General features: G+C 45.9%; 1 protein-coding gene and 1 pseudogene across 2 annotated transcripts in view; both read left to right on the top strand.

The window, feature by feature from the left end:
* The window catches only part of LOC147118291 (uncharacterized), a 277499-nt gene that overhangs the window by 188294 nt on the left and 74442 nt on the right, over positions 1-14763 (top strand). The window lies entirely within an intron of this gene.
* The window catches only part of LOC147118293 (ferritin heavy chain, oocyte isoform-like), a 103112-nt pseudogene that overhangs the window by 85127 nt on the left and 3222 nt on the right, over positions 1-14763 (top strand).

The raw sequence follows: 14763 nt of genomic DNA, 5'->3' as shown, positions 1-14763 counted from the left end.
ATAATGATGCGATTGTAATGAGTGATAATGCTGCTGTCGGTGCTGTGTCCTACAAGGGGAAGAAACGTGGGCAGAACAGAAATGAAAAGCAATCGGAGGATGTAATTTTTAATTGTAAATGCTGTGGTTACAAACACCAGTTAAAACAATGCCCAGCGTTTGGAAAAATGTGCACAAAGTGTAATGGAAAGAATCACTTTGCCAAACAATGCTTTTCAAAAGTAAAAACTAAGAATGGGCAACGAGTTAATGTAATTGAGGACACTGATTTAAGTGAGACTTTTTTTGTACGAATGGTGTCATGTGACAATATCAAAAAGGATACAGAAAATGTGCAGCCCTCAGAAATGGACAATGCTGAACATAAAGATAATGCAGTAAAAGAGGACAAATGGATGATCCCACTGCAGGTAAATGGAGCATTAGTTACCTTGAAACTAGACACTGGGGCAAAAGCAAACTTAATCAGTATGAGTGACATTAACAATATGAAAGAAAAGCCCAAAATACAGAAAAAGTCAGTACTACTGACTACATGGACAGAAAATAGATAGCTTAGGTGTATGCAGACTTAAAGTGACAGTCAAAGACAAAGTGCATCATCTCATGTTTTCTGTTGTGGCTGAAAGACTTGATTCACTATTAGGTGACAAAGCTTGTGAAGACTTAAAACTGGTCAAGAGAGTCTACCGTATAAACTGTGCCATAAGCAGACCAGATGATTCAGTGGATTCTGTAGTGAGTAATTTCCAGGATGTGTTCAAAGGATTTGGAGTTCTACCATTCACATACAAGATCCAGCTAAAGGAGGATGCTCAGCCAGTGGTACATGCTCCACGAAGAGTTCCAGCACCCCTGCATGGCCGGCTCAAGAATGAACTGGACAGAATGACCACACTAGGAGTCATCAGGAAAGTCGAAGAGCCAACAGACTGGGTTAACTCCATGGTATGTGTAAAGAAAAAGAACAATGATCTAAGAATATGCATGGATCCAAAGGACTTAAATGCAAACATAAAACGTGAACACTACCAGATTCCCAAGCGAGAAGAAATCACCAGTGAAATGTCAGGTGCCAAACACTTTACAAAGCTTGATGTCTCACAAGGATTTTGGCAACTAAAACTGGATGAAGAGAGCACCAAATACTGTACCTCCAACATACCATTTGGCAGGTATTGTTTCCTCAGAATGCCTTTCGGGATAATATCTGCATCTGAAATCTTTCATAGAGCGATGGAACACATAATTGAAGGTCTGGAAGGAGTTCGGGTCTATGTTGATGACATCATCATCTGGGGCTCGACAATGAAAGAACACAATGAGAGACTGACTAAAGTGCTACAGAGCATACGCCGGAATGGACTGAAGCTCAACAAAGCCAAGTGTCCATTTGGCATCCAGGAAGTCACTTTCCTAGGAGATAATCTATCTGGTAAAGGAATAGAGCCAGATATGGAAAAAGTAAACGCCATACTCAAAATGCCCCGACCCACTGACAAAAAAGGAGTGCTACGCATCATGGGGATGATAAACTTCATTGGAAAGTTCATTCCTAACTTGTCAGCCAAGACAGCCTGTCTGCGAGACCTGCTACATAAAACAAATGAGTTCGCAAGGACAGAAAGACATGAACAAGAGTGGATAAACCTCAAAACAGTGCTGACAACCACACCTGTACTCACCTTCTTTGACCCAACAAAAAGAATCAAAGTGTCAAAGGATGCATCAAAAGATGGCCTAGGTGCGGTCTTGCTACAAGCAGAGGGTGAAGATTGGAAGCCTGTTGCCTATGCCTCCAGGTCTATGACTGATACTGAGTGTCGATACGCCCAGATTGAAAAGGAATGTCTAGGCTTGGTAGTTGGACTAGAAAAGTTTCATGGCTACATATATGGACTTCCCACCTTCACAGTTGAGACAGACCACAGCCCTCTGGTTGCCATCATAAAAAAGAACCCGAATGAGATGTCTCCAAGGATTCAACGACTCATGATGAAGCTGCAAAGATATGACTTTGAACTGATCTACACACCAGGCAAATACATAGTGTTAGCAGATGCATTATCCCGAGCACCCACAATGAGTCATGTGAGCTCTACTGAAGAAGACGTGGATTTTCATGTGAGTATGGTCGCTGCTGCGCTGCCCATGTCAGACACAAAATCAAAGCAAATAGCAGAAGAAACAGTAAAAGATACAGTATTACAAACAGTAATAGAGAACATTCATCATGGTTGGCCAAAAGGTTCCTGTCCAAAATATTTTCACATAAGGTCAGAATTGAGTGTCGCAAGTGGACTATTACTAAAACAGAACAGAATAGTCATTCCATAGGCTCTACATCAAGACATGCTCAAAAGGATTCATGAGGGACACCTCGGAATTGAAAAATGCAAAAGGAGGGCAAGAGACACTGTTTATTGGCCTGGCATAAATAAGGACATTGAGAACATGATAGGCAAATGTGAGACATGTCAGAAACACCAAAACAAACAAGCAAAGGAACCAATGATAGTAGCTGACATACCAACAGCACCATGGCAAAAGGTTGGTATGGACCTTTTTCATTTAAATGGTAAAGACTATCTAATAGTGATTGACTACTATTCTAACTATCCTGAGATGGCACTGCTCTCAAGCACCACAGCAAGCAGTGTCATAATGCATGTGAAATCCATCTTCGCCAGACATAGAATTCCCAGGATTGCCGTTAGCGACAATGGTCCGTGCTTCAACTGTAAGGAGTGGCAACAGTTTGCAGCACAGTATGACTTTCAGCACATCACATCCAGTCCTTTGTATGCTCAGTCAAATGGTAAGGCAGAGAAAGGTGTTCAAGTTCTCAAGCAGCTACTGAAGAAAGCGACAGAAAGCAAGTCTGATCCTTACATTGCCCTGCTGAGCTACCGAGCCTCACCTTTAGACTGTGGTTCTTCACCTGCTGAACTACTAATGGGTCGCAAGTTGCGCACCACGCTACCCTGCTGTGCAAAAGAACAGCAAAGTGAGGAACTGAGACAGAGACTTCAACTGTTAAAGCTGGAACAGAAATCATACTATGACAAGTCATCCAAAACTCTAAAACCATTGACAAGGGATGATGTTGTCAGGATTGAGGATCCAGATGCATGGAACAGGAAAGCTACAGTTCTTGAGGAAGTAGGACCAAGGTCATACACTGTTAGAACTGAGGAAGGACAGATTCTCAGGAGGAACCGCCGTTCCCTCCTAAAAACACAAGAGACTATTCAAGAGCAGATTGATGACAATGCCGCAACTGCATCTTGTCATTCACCGTCAGAACAATCTCATGAAGACACATCAGACTTACCCGTGTTGAGAAGATCCACACGTGAAGTAAAAAAGCCTGATAGACTTAATCTTTGAGTACAATGTAAAGTTTTGAAAATGTGTTGACTGTTTTGAAAATGTTTATGTTTATAGAGCACTAACAAAAGTGTTACTGATATTATCTTTATTGTTTTCTTGAAAGTGATTGATATTGATTTTGTTAAACCTCAAAGAAAGGGGGATGTAATGATCAATAACATGTCATTCTATAGTGGACACTAGGTGGAGCCGTAGAGCTGTGTAGAGCTGTATATAGCTGTATGTATAAGACTACACTACCCAGCTGTATATATATTAAGACTACATTACCCATGAGGCACTAGGCTACCCACAAGGCAGCAGTCAAGATGGAAGCCTCTACAGATACTGTACCTAGTCCACATGTGCTCGATAAAAGGTCTAGCAAAAGCTAGCTGTGTTCATAATAAGAATGTCTATTTATTAATGAACATAACAGGAAGGATGTGATTGCACTAGAGAGGATGCAGAGGAGATTTATGAGGGAGTTGCCTGGGCTGAGGAATTTTTGCTATGAGGAAAGATTGGATAGGCTGCGGTTGTTTTCTTTGGAACGGAGGAGGCTGAGGGGAGACCTAATTGAGGTGTCTAAAATTCAGAGCGACCTAGATAGAGTGGATAGGAAGGACCTATTTCCCTTAGCAGAAGAGTCAATAACCAGGGGGCATAGATTTAAAGTAATTGGTTGGAGCTTTAGAGAGGATTTGAGGCAAACTTTTTTCACCCAGAGTGTGGTGGGGTCTGGAACTCACTGCCTGAAAGGGTGGTAGAGGCAGAGACCCACATCACATTTAAAAAGTACTTGGATATGTGCTTGAAGTGCCGTAACCTACAGGGCTACGGACCAAGTGCTGGAAAGTGGGACTAGGGAGGATAGCTTTGTCGGCCGGCACGGACAAGATGGGCTGAATGGCCTCCTTCTGTGCTGTAAATTTCTATGATTCTATAAGTGAGGGAGTCTGGGGGTCAATGTGGACTGACATTCCGTGCTGACCCTTGAACTCCCCAGGATAGGTTGCACTTTCCAGCTGCACACTGTGGGGGTGCTCAGCTGATCCTGGCCTGGGATGCAGTTGGGGAGACTGCAGTTAGCCTCAGTGCCCTGGGCTCCTGCTACTGATCACTGTCCAGTCACCCCGGCAGCAAAGACCGAGTCTGCAAAGGGGGCTTGATTTTGTCTGTGATGCCCCCCAAGGTTGAATAGGCTGCCAACAATCCCTGCACACCGTCACACATTGGCCACTCGGAGGGGCACTAGAAGGCAACCAGTGACTGTGTGACTGTATCCCAGCAGATACCCGCCCTTCACAATAGACGGAGGGAAATTTGAATGACAGTTTAAAAACCTAAAAAGGGCAGGGGGAGTTCTCCCTGTGTCCTGGGCCAATATTTATCGCTCACCCAACATCACCAATACAGATTATCTGGTCATTATCACACTGCTATCTGTGCGAGCTTGGTGTGAGTGAATTCACTGCCACATTTCCTGCCTGAAACCCTCATCCAAACCTTTGTTACCTCCAGACTCGACTGTTCGTGTCCTAACTCACACCAAGTCCCATTCACCCTGTGCTCGCTGACCTACATTGGGTCCCGGTCCAGCAATCTCATCCTTGTTCTCAAATCCCTCCATGGCCCTCGGTCTCTCTATATCTCTGTAACTTCCTCCAGCCCCACAACCCTCCCCGATCTCTGCGCTCCTTGATATATGATGATCAGCCATGATCTCATTGAATGGCGGAGCAGGCTCGAGGGGCTGAATGGCCTACTCCTGATCCTATCTTCTATGTTTCTATGTTTCCCACCCCTCCAGCCAAATCCTCTGGTAGTCTCATAGCTCGTCCTGTCATCAATTCATAGGGGGTCAGTCCGGTCATTCGTCCTGGGGTGGCTCGCAGCCTCATTAGTATGCTGGGTAATAATTCCGACCATCCCTTCCCTGTTTCTTGGATCGCTTTTGTCAGCGTTTTTCAGTGTCCTATTCATTCTTTCTACCATCCCCGAGCTCTGGGGGTGATATGGTATGTGATATTTTTGTGTCACATGTAGCAGCTTACAGATTTCTTTCATTATTTTGCTGGTGAAATGAGTGCCGTTGTCTGAGTCAATTTGCAGAGGCACTCCCCAACGGGGTGTAACCTCGGTAGCCAATATTAGTGCTACTGTTTTTGCAGAGCAGTCTCGGGTGGCAAAGGCTTCCACCCACCTGGTAAATTGTACAATTATTACCAGGCAATATTCCTTCCCCCGGTCCTGCGCTAAGGGGCCAGTAAAGTCAATTTGTAAGTTTTCCCAGGGTCCTTGGGGCCTGTGTTGGTTTGCTACTCTAACTCTACATCTCTGTCCTACATTATTCTTGCGCGTATTATACAGCGGTGGCAATATTTTGCTGCTTCCAGACCCATCTTTGGCCACCACCAGTACTGTGTCAGTAGGTGCAACATGTTACTTCTGCCAGTATGTGTTACACCATGGTATAGCGCCATCAGTTATTGTCTACAACATTCCGGTGCCACCACCTGGTTACGTGGGCCCCATTTCCAAATTCCATCTTGTAATTGCGCACCAGCTTGTCTCCATTTCTCCTTTTGCTCTTTACTAGTATTTTCTTGTAGCTCCATTATATTCACTCCCTGTACCCCACTGACTATCATGACCATATTTATTTCATTATTGAACGCGTCCTCTGGTTGCATTTCTTCTGCAGCTAGTTTTGCGCCTAGATCTGCATACCTATTCCCCATAGGGGCCTGGTCCTGGGGTTCACAGAAACATAGAAACATAGAAGATAGGAGCAGGAGTAGGCCATTCGGCCCCTTGAGCCTGCTCCGCCATTCAATGAGATCATGGCTGATCATCCAAATTCAGTACCCTGTCCCTGCTTTCTCCCCATATCCCTTGATCCCCTTAGCCTTAAGAAATATATCCGACTCCTTCTTGAATATATTTAATGAATTGGCCTCCACTGCCTTCTGTGGTAGAGAATTCCACAGGTTCACCACTCTCTTGATGAAGAAATTCCTCCTCATCTCAGTCCTAAATGGCTTACCCCTTATCCTTAGACGGTGACCCCTGGTTCTGGACTCCCCGACCATCGAGAACATCCTTCCTGCATCTAGTCTGTCCAGTCCTGTTAGAATTTTATAAATTTCAATGAGATCCCCTCTCATTCTTCTAAACTCCAGCAAATATAAGCCCAATCGACCCAATCTCTCCTCATACGTCATTCCTGCTATCCCAGGTATCAGCCTGGTGAATATTCGCTGCACTCCCTCCATGGCAAGCACATCCTTCCTCAGATAAGGCGACCAAAACTGCACACAATACTCAAGGTGTGGTCTCACCAAGGCCCTGTACAACTGCAGCAAGACATCCTTGTTCTTGTACTCGAACCCTCTCGCTACGAAGGCCAACATACCATTTGCCTTCTTAACTGCCTGCTGCACCTGCATGCTTACCTTCAGCGACTGGTGCACAAGGACGCCCAGGTCTCGTTGCACTTCCCCTTCTCCCAATCTATTGCCATTCAGATAATAATCTGCCTTCCTGTTTTTGACACCAAAGTGGATAACCTCACATTTATCCATGTTATATTGCATCTGCCATGCTTTTGCCCAATCACCCAACCTGTCCAAATCATACTAGACTTTCTCAGCATCCTCCTCACAGCACACACGCCCACACAGCTTTGTGTCGTCTGCAAACTTGGAGATATTGCATCTCGTTCCCTCGTCCAGATCATTAATATATATTGTGAATAGTTGGGGTCCAAGGACCAATCCCTGCGGTACCCCACTAGTCACTGCCTGCCACTTGGAAAAAGAGCTGTTTATTCCAAATCTTTGCTTCCTGTCTGCCAACCAGTTCTCCATCCAAGTCAATACCTTGCCCCCAATCCCATGTGCCTTAACTTTACACGCTAATCTCTTATGCGGGACCTTATCGAAAGCCTTTTGAAAGTCCAAATACACCACATCCACTGGTTCTCCCTTATCTATTTTACCAGTTACATCCTCAAAAAATTCCAGTCGATTAGTCAAGCACGATTTACCTTTTGTAAATCCATGTTGACTTTGTTCGATCCGGTCACTTTTTTCCAAGTGCTCTGCTATTACATCCTTTATAATGGACTCTAGCATTTTCCCCACTACCGATGTCAGGCTTACTGGTCTGTAATTCCCCGTTTTCTCTCTACCACCTTTTTTGAACAGTGGGGTAACATTAGCAACCCACCAATCCATGGGTACTGTTCCAGAGTCTATTGAATTTTGGAAGATGACCAGCAATGCATCGACTAGTTCTCAGGCCACTTCCTTAAGTACCCTAGGATGTAGATTATCGGCCTTCAATCCCATCAATTTCCCTAACACCATTGCCCTACAAATACTGATTTCTATCAGTTCCTCCCTTTCATTTAGACCCTATGTTCCCAGACATCTCTGGGAGGTTATTTGTGTCCTCCTTTGTGAAGACAGAACCAAAGTATGTGTTTAAGACCAGGACCAGTGTAAGATAGAGTAAGGCGATACTTAGTGCAACTAAATCAGGAGGTACAAGCACTAAATAAAGAAGTGAGGAACCAACAACAGATTAAAGATCTAGAAAGGCAGAATGCTGGATCTTTGGGTAAGCATTCTCCAAGGCGGCCTTCGAGACACACGACAACGCAAAATCGTCGAGCAGAAAGTGATAGCCAAGTTCCGCACCCATGAGGACGGCCTCAACCGAGATCTTGTGTCCATGTCACGCTTCATGTAACCCCACTTGACGCAGGGTCATCTAGACTCGAGTCGACATTGGCTTGTTCTCTCTACACAGATGCGGCCGGACCTGCTGTGATTTCCAGCAAAAAAAAAAAGTGTTTTGTCTGTTTTTTTTGTTTTTCATACAGACCCCAGCATCTGCAATATATGACCCCTTGTGACCCCACCTCATTGTTCTTTGATGTAATGTTTTCCTGACTGACCTGTTTGGACACCATTCACACCTTTGATTGCTGTGATTATCTCTCTGCCGAGGTGTGATAAATGGCAGTTGGCAAGATTATCTGTAAACATCTGACATTATTCTCTGACTATATAAGTTGTGTCTTTATGCATTTTTCCACTTCACCTGACGAAGGAGCAGCGCTCCGAAAGCTTGTGATTTCAAATAAAGCTGTTGGACTATAACCTGGTGTTGTGTGACTTCTTACATTTGTCCACCCCAGTCCAACTCCGGCATCTCCACACCATAAGAAGAAGAAGATATAATTGGAGTAAGACTTCTTTACTCCTGTACTCAAATCCTCTTGTAATGAAGGCCAGCATACCATCTGCCTTCTTAACTGCCATTCACGACCAGCGGACGTCCCAAAGCGCTTTACAGCCAATGAAGTATTTTTGAAGTGTAGTCACTGTTGCAATGTGGGAAACGCAGCAGCCAATTTGCGCACAGCAAGCTCCCACAAACAGCAATGTGATAATGACCAGATAATGTTTTTTCGTCATGTTGATTGAGGGATAAATATTGGGCTCAAAACACCGGGGATAACTTCTTCGAAGTAGCACCACGGGATCTTTTACATCCACCTGAGGGGCAGACGGGGGCCTCGGTTTGACGTCTCATCCGTAGGATGGCACCTCCGACACTGCAGCACTCCTTCATTACTGCCCCTCTGACAATGCGGCTCTCCCGCAGCACTGTCCCTCCGACAGTGCGGCACTTCTGCAGTACTGCCCCTCCAATGAAGCAGCGCTCCCTGAGCACTGCCCCTCTGACAGTGCGTCGCTCCCTAAGAACTGCACCTCCGACAGTGCGGCACTCCCTCAGTGCTGCCCCTCCGAGAGTGCGGTGCTCCCTCAGTACTGACCCTCCGACAGTGCGGTGCTCCCTCAGTACTGACCCTCCGACAGTGCGGTGCTGCCTCAGTACTGACCCTCCGACAGTGCGGCGCTCTCTCAGTACTGCCCCTCCAACAGTGCGGCACTCCCTCAGTACTGCCCCTCCGACAGTGCAGTGCTCCCTCAGTACTGCTCCTCCGACAGTGTGGCGCTCCCTCAGTACTGCTCCTCCAACAGTGCGGTGCTCCCTCAGTACTGACCCTCTGACAGTGCAGCGCTCCCTCATTACTGCTCCTCCGACAGTGCGGCGCTCCCTCAGTACTGCTCCTCCAACAGTGCGGTGCGCCCTCAGTACTGCCCCCCAACAGTGCAGCACTCCCTCAGTACTGCCCCTCCGACAGTGCGGCACTCCCTCAGTACTGCCCCTCCGACAGTGCGGCACTCCCTCAGCACTGCCCCTCCGACAGTGCGGCACTCCCTCAGTACTGCCCCTCCGACAGTGCGTCGCTCCCTCAGCACCGCATTGGAGTGTCAGCCTCACTTTATATGCTCAAGTCCCTGGAGCGAGATTTGAACCCACAACCTGCTGACTCTGCTATCCACTGAGCCACAGCTGACTCCAGTCATTTACACAGTTTCATCATAACTTCCTTGCTTTTGCACTCTCCGCCTCTCCTAAAGCAGGGGAGTTATGATGAATTGTTAAACAGCTTTTTTTGCAGAGTGACCAAGGCTGTCTGTAGCAAACAATTGTGCATTTGAAAGAAGCTTGTATTGTGAAGCTTGTGCCCCTTTGCCAGGCCCGCTGCCTGCGGCCCCTCTCCCAGATTCCAGCCCCAGCTCTGTGCTGACTGAGCTGCTCTCACCTGGGGACAGCACGTAACAATCGGCCCCAGCGCACCTGAGCTGGAGACCCAGGGCACGCCCCCTTGCCGCGTCGCCATTGGTTGGAGGACCAGGCCACCCAGTTCTGTCCTCCCACCTCAGCCCTCATCCTATTGGTCAGCGCTCCCGTCAGTCACAGGCTGGTGCTGGGCCTTCATCCACCTGATTGGGCTGCTTCCTGTGATGACGTCACAATCGGGCCCCAGCCTCAGCGCCAGGGAGGAAGGTCCCGCCCCCTTACCGAGCCGCCATTGGTTGGAGGTCCAGGCCGCCCAGTTCAGTCCTCCCAGCTCAGCCCTCTTCCTATTGGTCAGCGCTCCCATCAGTCAGAATCACATTGCTCCGGCTCACTCCGCCACCCCGCGCAACTCAATGCGCTCCGTTCGGCATCCGCCCAACTGTCAGGTTTGGTTTTTCTCATATTTTACTTTATAATCTCGCTCTCCGCTCCCCCCTCACCTTGATTTAAATCAATTCCCCAACACTTTACTTTACCCCGGCTGCTGATTCCGCCTCTTCCCCGGGCCCGGACTTCCGTCTGCTCCCCGGAGGCCCCGAGCAGGCGCCCTAGCAGGCTGCTTCTGTGGTAAGGGTCCGAATGAGCATGCGCAGCCCCGCCTCTCCACATTTAAAGGGACACCCACCACCTCCACATTTAATGGGACAGCCACCCCCTCCACATTTAAAGGGACATCCACCTCCTCCACATTTACAAGGGCTCCCTCCCCCCCCCTCATGTCCTCTACTGTGGAGGAGGAATTCCTGGAGTGTTTACGGGATGGTTTCCTGGACCAATATGTCGAGGAACCAACCAGAGATCAGGCCATCTTAGACTGGGTATTATGTAACGAGAAAGGATTAATTAGCAATCTTGTTGTATGAGGCCCCTTGGGTCGGAGTGATCATAATATGATCGAATTCTTCATTAAGATGGAGAATGAAGTTCTTGACTCAGAGACTAGGGTCCTAAATTTAAATAAAGGAAACTACGATGGTCTGAGGAGCGAGTTGGGTAGGATTGATTCGGGAATGTCACTCAAAGGGTTGCCGGTGGACAGGCAATGGCAAACATTCAAAGAGCGCAGGGATGAACTACAGAATTTGTTCATCCCAGTTTGGCATAAAAATAAAACAAAAAAGGTGACTCAACCGTTGCTAACAAGGGAAATTAGGGATAGGATAAGATCCAAGGAGAGGACATATAAATTGGCCAGAAAAAGCAGTAAACCTGAGGATTGGGAGCAGTTTAGGATTCAACAAAGGAGGACAAAGGGATTAATTAAGAAGGGGAAAATAGAATATGAGAGTAAGCTTGCAGGAAACATAAAAACTGACTGTAAAAGCTTTTATAGACATGTGAAGAGAAAAAGAACATAAGAGCATAAGAAGTAGGAGCAGATGTAGGCCATACGGCCCCTCGGGCCTGCTCCGCCATTCAATAGGATCATGGCTGATCCGAACCTAGACTCACGTCCACTTCCCTGCCCGCTCCCCATAACCCCTAATTCCCTTATCAGTTCGGAAACTGTCTATCTCTGTTTTAAATTTATTTAATGTCGCAGCTTCCACAGCTATCTGAGGTAGCAAATTCCATAGATTTACCACCCTCTGAGTGAAGAAGTTTCTCCTCATCTCAGTTTTGAAAGGGCAGCCCCTTATTCTAAGATTATGCCCCCTAGTTCTAGTCTCACCTATCAGTGGAAACATCCTCTCCGGCATCCACCCGATCAAGCCCCCTCACAGTCTTATATGTTTCGATAAGATCGCCTCTCATTCTTCTGAATTCCAATGAGTAGAGGCCCAACCTACTCAACCTTTCCTCATAAGTCAACCCCTCATCCCCGGAATCAACCGAGTGAACCTTCTCTAATCTGCCTCGAGAGCAAGTATATCTTTTCTTAAATATGGAAACCAAAACTGCACGCAATATTCCAGGTGTGGCCTCACCAGTACCCTGTATAACTGAAGCAAGACTTCCCTGCTTTTATACTCCATCCCCCTTGCAATAAAAGCCAAGATTCCATTGGCCTTCCTGATCACCTACTGTACCTGCATACTAACCTTCCGTGTTTCATGCACCAGGACCCCCAGATCCATTTGTACTGTAGCACTTTGCAGTTTGTCTCCATTTAGATAATAACTTGCTCTTTGATTTTTTCTGCCAAAGTGCATAACCTCACACTTTCCAACATTATATTTCATCTGCCAAATTTCTGCCCACTCACTTAGCCTGTTTATGTCCTTTTGCAGGTTTTTTATGTCCTCCTCACTCACTGCTTTCCCTCCCATCTTTGTATCGTCAGCAAACTTGGATATGTTGCACTTGGTCCCTGCCTCCAAATCGTTAATATAGATTGTGAAGAGTTGGGGTCCCAGCACTGACCCCTGCAGAACACCACTAGTTACTGAGTGCCAACCCGAGAATGAACCATTTATCCCAACTCTCTGTTTTCTGTTAGATAGCCAATCTTCCACCCATGCCAGTATATTACCCCCAATCCCGTGATTTTTTATCTTGTGCAGTAATCTTTTGTGTGGCACCTTGTCAAATGCCTTTTGGAAGTCCAAATACACCACATCCACTGGTTCCCCTTTATCCACCCTGTTTGTTACATCCTCAAAGAATTCGAGCAAATTTGTCAAACATGACTTCCCCTTTATAAAACCATGCTGACTCTGTCCGATTAAATTATGCTTATCCAAATGTCCTGTTACTGCTTCCTTAATAATGGACTCCAACATTTTACAAACCACAGATGTTAGGCTAACTGGTCTATAGTTTCCAGCCTTTTGTCTACCTCCCTTTTTAAATAAGGGCATTACATTAGCAGTTTTCCAATCTGCTGGGACCTTTCCTGAATCCAGGGAGTTTTGGAAAATTACCACCAATGCATCCGCAATCCCCACCGCTAACTCTCTCAAGACCCTAGGATGTAAACCAGCAGGTCCAGGGGATGTATCTGCCTTAAGCCCCATTATCTTACCGAGTACCATCTCCTTAGTGATTTTAATCATGTTTAGCTACTCCCCCCCATAGCCCCCTGTTTGTCCAGTGTTGGGATATTTTTAGTGTCCGCTACTGTAAAGACTGATACAAAATATTTGTGCAGCATTTTTGCCATCTCCATGTTCCCCACTACTAATTTCCTGGTCTTGTCCTCTAAGGGACCAACATTCACTTTCGCCACCCTTTTTCTTTTTATATAACTGTAGAAACTCTTACTATCTGTTTTTATATTTTTTGCTAGTTTACTTTCATAATCTATCTTCCCTTTCTTAATTAATCTTTTAGTTATTCTTTGCTGGCTTTTAAATGCTTCCGAATCTTCTATCCTCCCACTAGATTTGTTTACTTTATATGCCCTTGTTTTCAGTCGGGTACTATCCTTTATTACTTTACTTAGCCACGGATGGCTGTCTTTTCTTTTATGCCGCTTTTTCCTCAGTGGAATATATTTTTCTTGAAAGTTGTGAAATATCTCCTTGAATGTACACCACTACTCATGTACCGTCTTACACCATAATCTATTTTCCCAGTCCACTTTAGTCAACTCTGCTCTCATACCTTCATAGTCTCCTTTATTTAAGCTTAGTACGCTGGTTTGAGATCCAACTCTCTCACCCTCCAACTGAATTTGGAATTCAACCATGTTATGGTCACTCATTCCAAGGGGATCCTTTACTAGGACATTTTTTATTAATCCTGTCTCATTACACAGGACCAAATCTAAGATTGCCTGCCCACTGGTTGGTTCAGTAACATACTGCTCAAGGAACCCGTCCCTAATGCACTCTATGAACTCTTCCTCAAGGCTGCCCTGCCCAATTTGATTTGTCCAGTCAATATGAAAGTTAAAATCTCCCAAGATTATAGCTGTTCCCTTATTACAAGCCCCAACTATTTCCTGATTTATACTCCGACCAATAGAGTTGCAGCTGTTAGGAGGCCTATAGACTACGCCTATTAGTGACTTTTTCCCCTTATTATTCCTTATTTCCACCCAAACCGTTTCACTATTCTGTTCCTTTGACCCAATATCATTTCTCACTATTGCAGTGATTCCATCCTTTATTAACACAGCCACCCCACCTCCTTTTCCTTCCTGGCTGTCCTTCCTAATAGTCAAATACCCCTGGATGTTTAGTTCCCAGTCATGGTCACCCTGCAGCCATGTCTCCGTAATGGTCACCAGATCATACCCATGTGTAGTTATTTGTTCCGTCAACTCGTCTATTTTGTTACGAATGCTGCGTGCATTCAGATAAAGAACTTTTAAATATGTTATGTGACAATTTATTCCTGCTTTTACCCCCTTTACTACTTTACCTTTATTTTTATATATTCTGTCCCTTCCTGACACGCTCTGGTTTTTAATTCCCCCACTGCTACCTTGCTCTATTGCCTTCTCTGCTAACATTTTAATTTTTCGCTCTCTTGAAACCTTCCCCCCACTAATTAGTTTAAAGCCCTCTCCACAGCACTAGTTATTCGATTCGCCAGGAATCTAGTCATAGCACTGGCCAAGTGAAGTCCGTCCCAACGGAACAGCTCTCTCCTGTCCCAGCACTGGTGCCAGTGTCCCAAGAAGCAAAACCCATTTCTCCTGCACCAGTCTCTGAGCCACGCATTTACCTCTCTGATTTTATTTACCCTAGCCAAATTTGCTCATGAGGGCAGGTACAG

This window comes from Somniosus microcephalus, chromosome 4, assembly GCF_052327205.1.
Source record: "Somniosus microcephalus isolate GS21.2 chromosome 4, FLI_Smic_1.0, whole genome shotgun sequence".
Classification (NCBI taxonomy): Eukaryota; Metazoa; Chordata; class Chondrichthyes; order Squaliformes; family Somniosidae; genus Somniosus; species Somniosus microcephalus.
The sequence above is the reverse complement of the archived record's forward strand: the minus strand, read 5'-3'. Positions and strand labels throughout refer to the sequence as shown.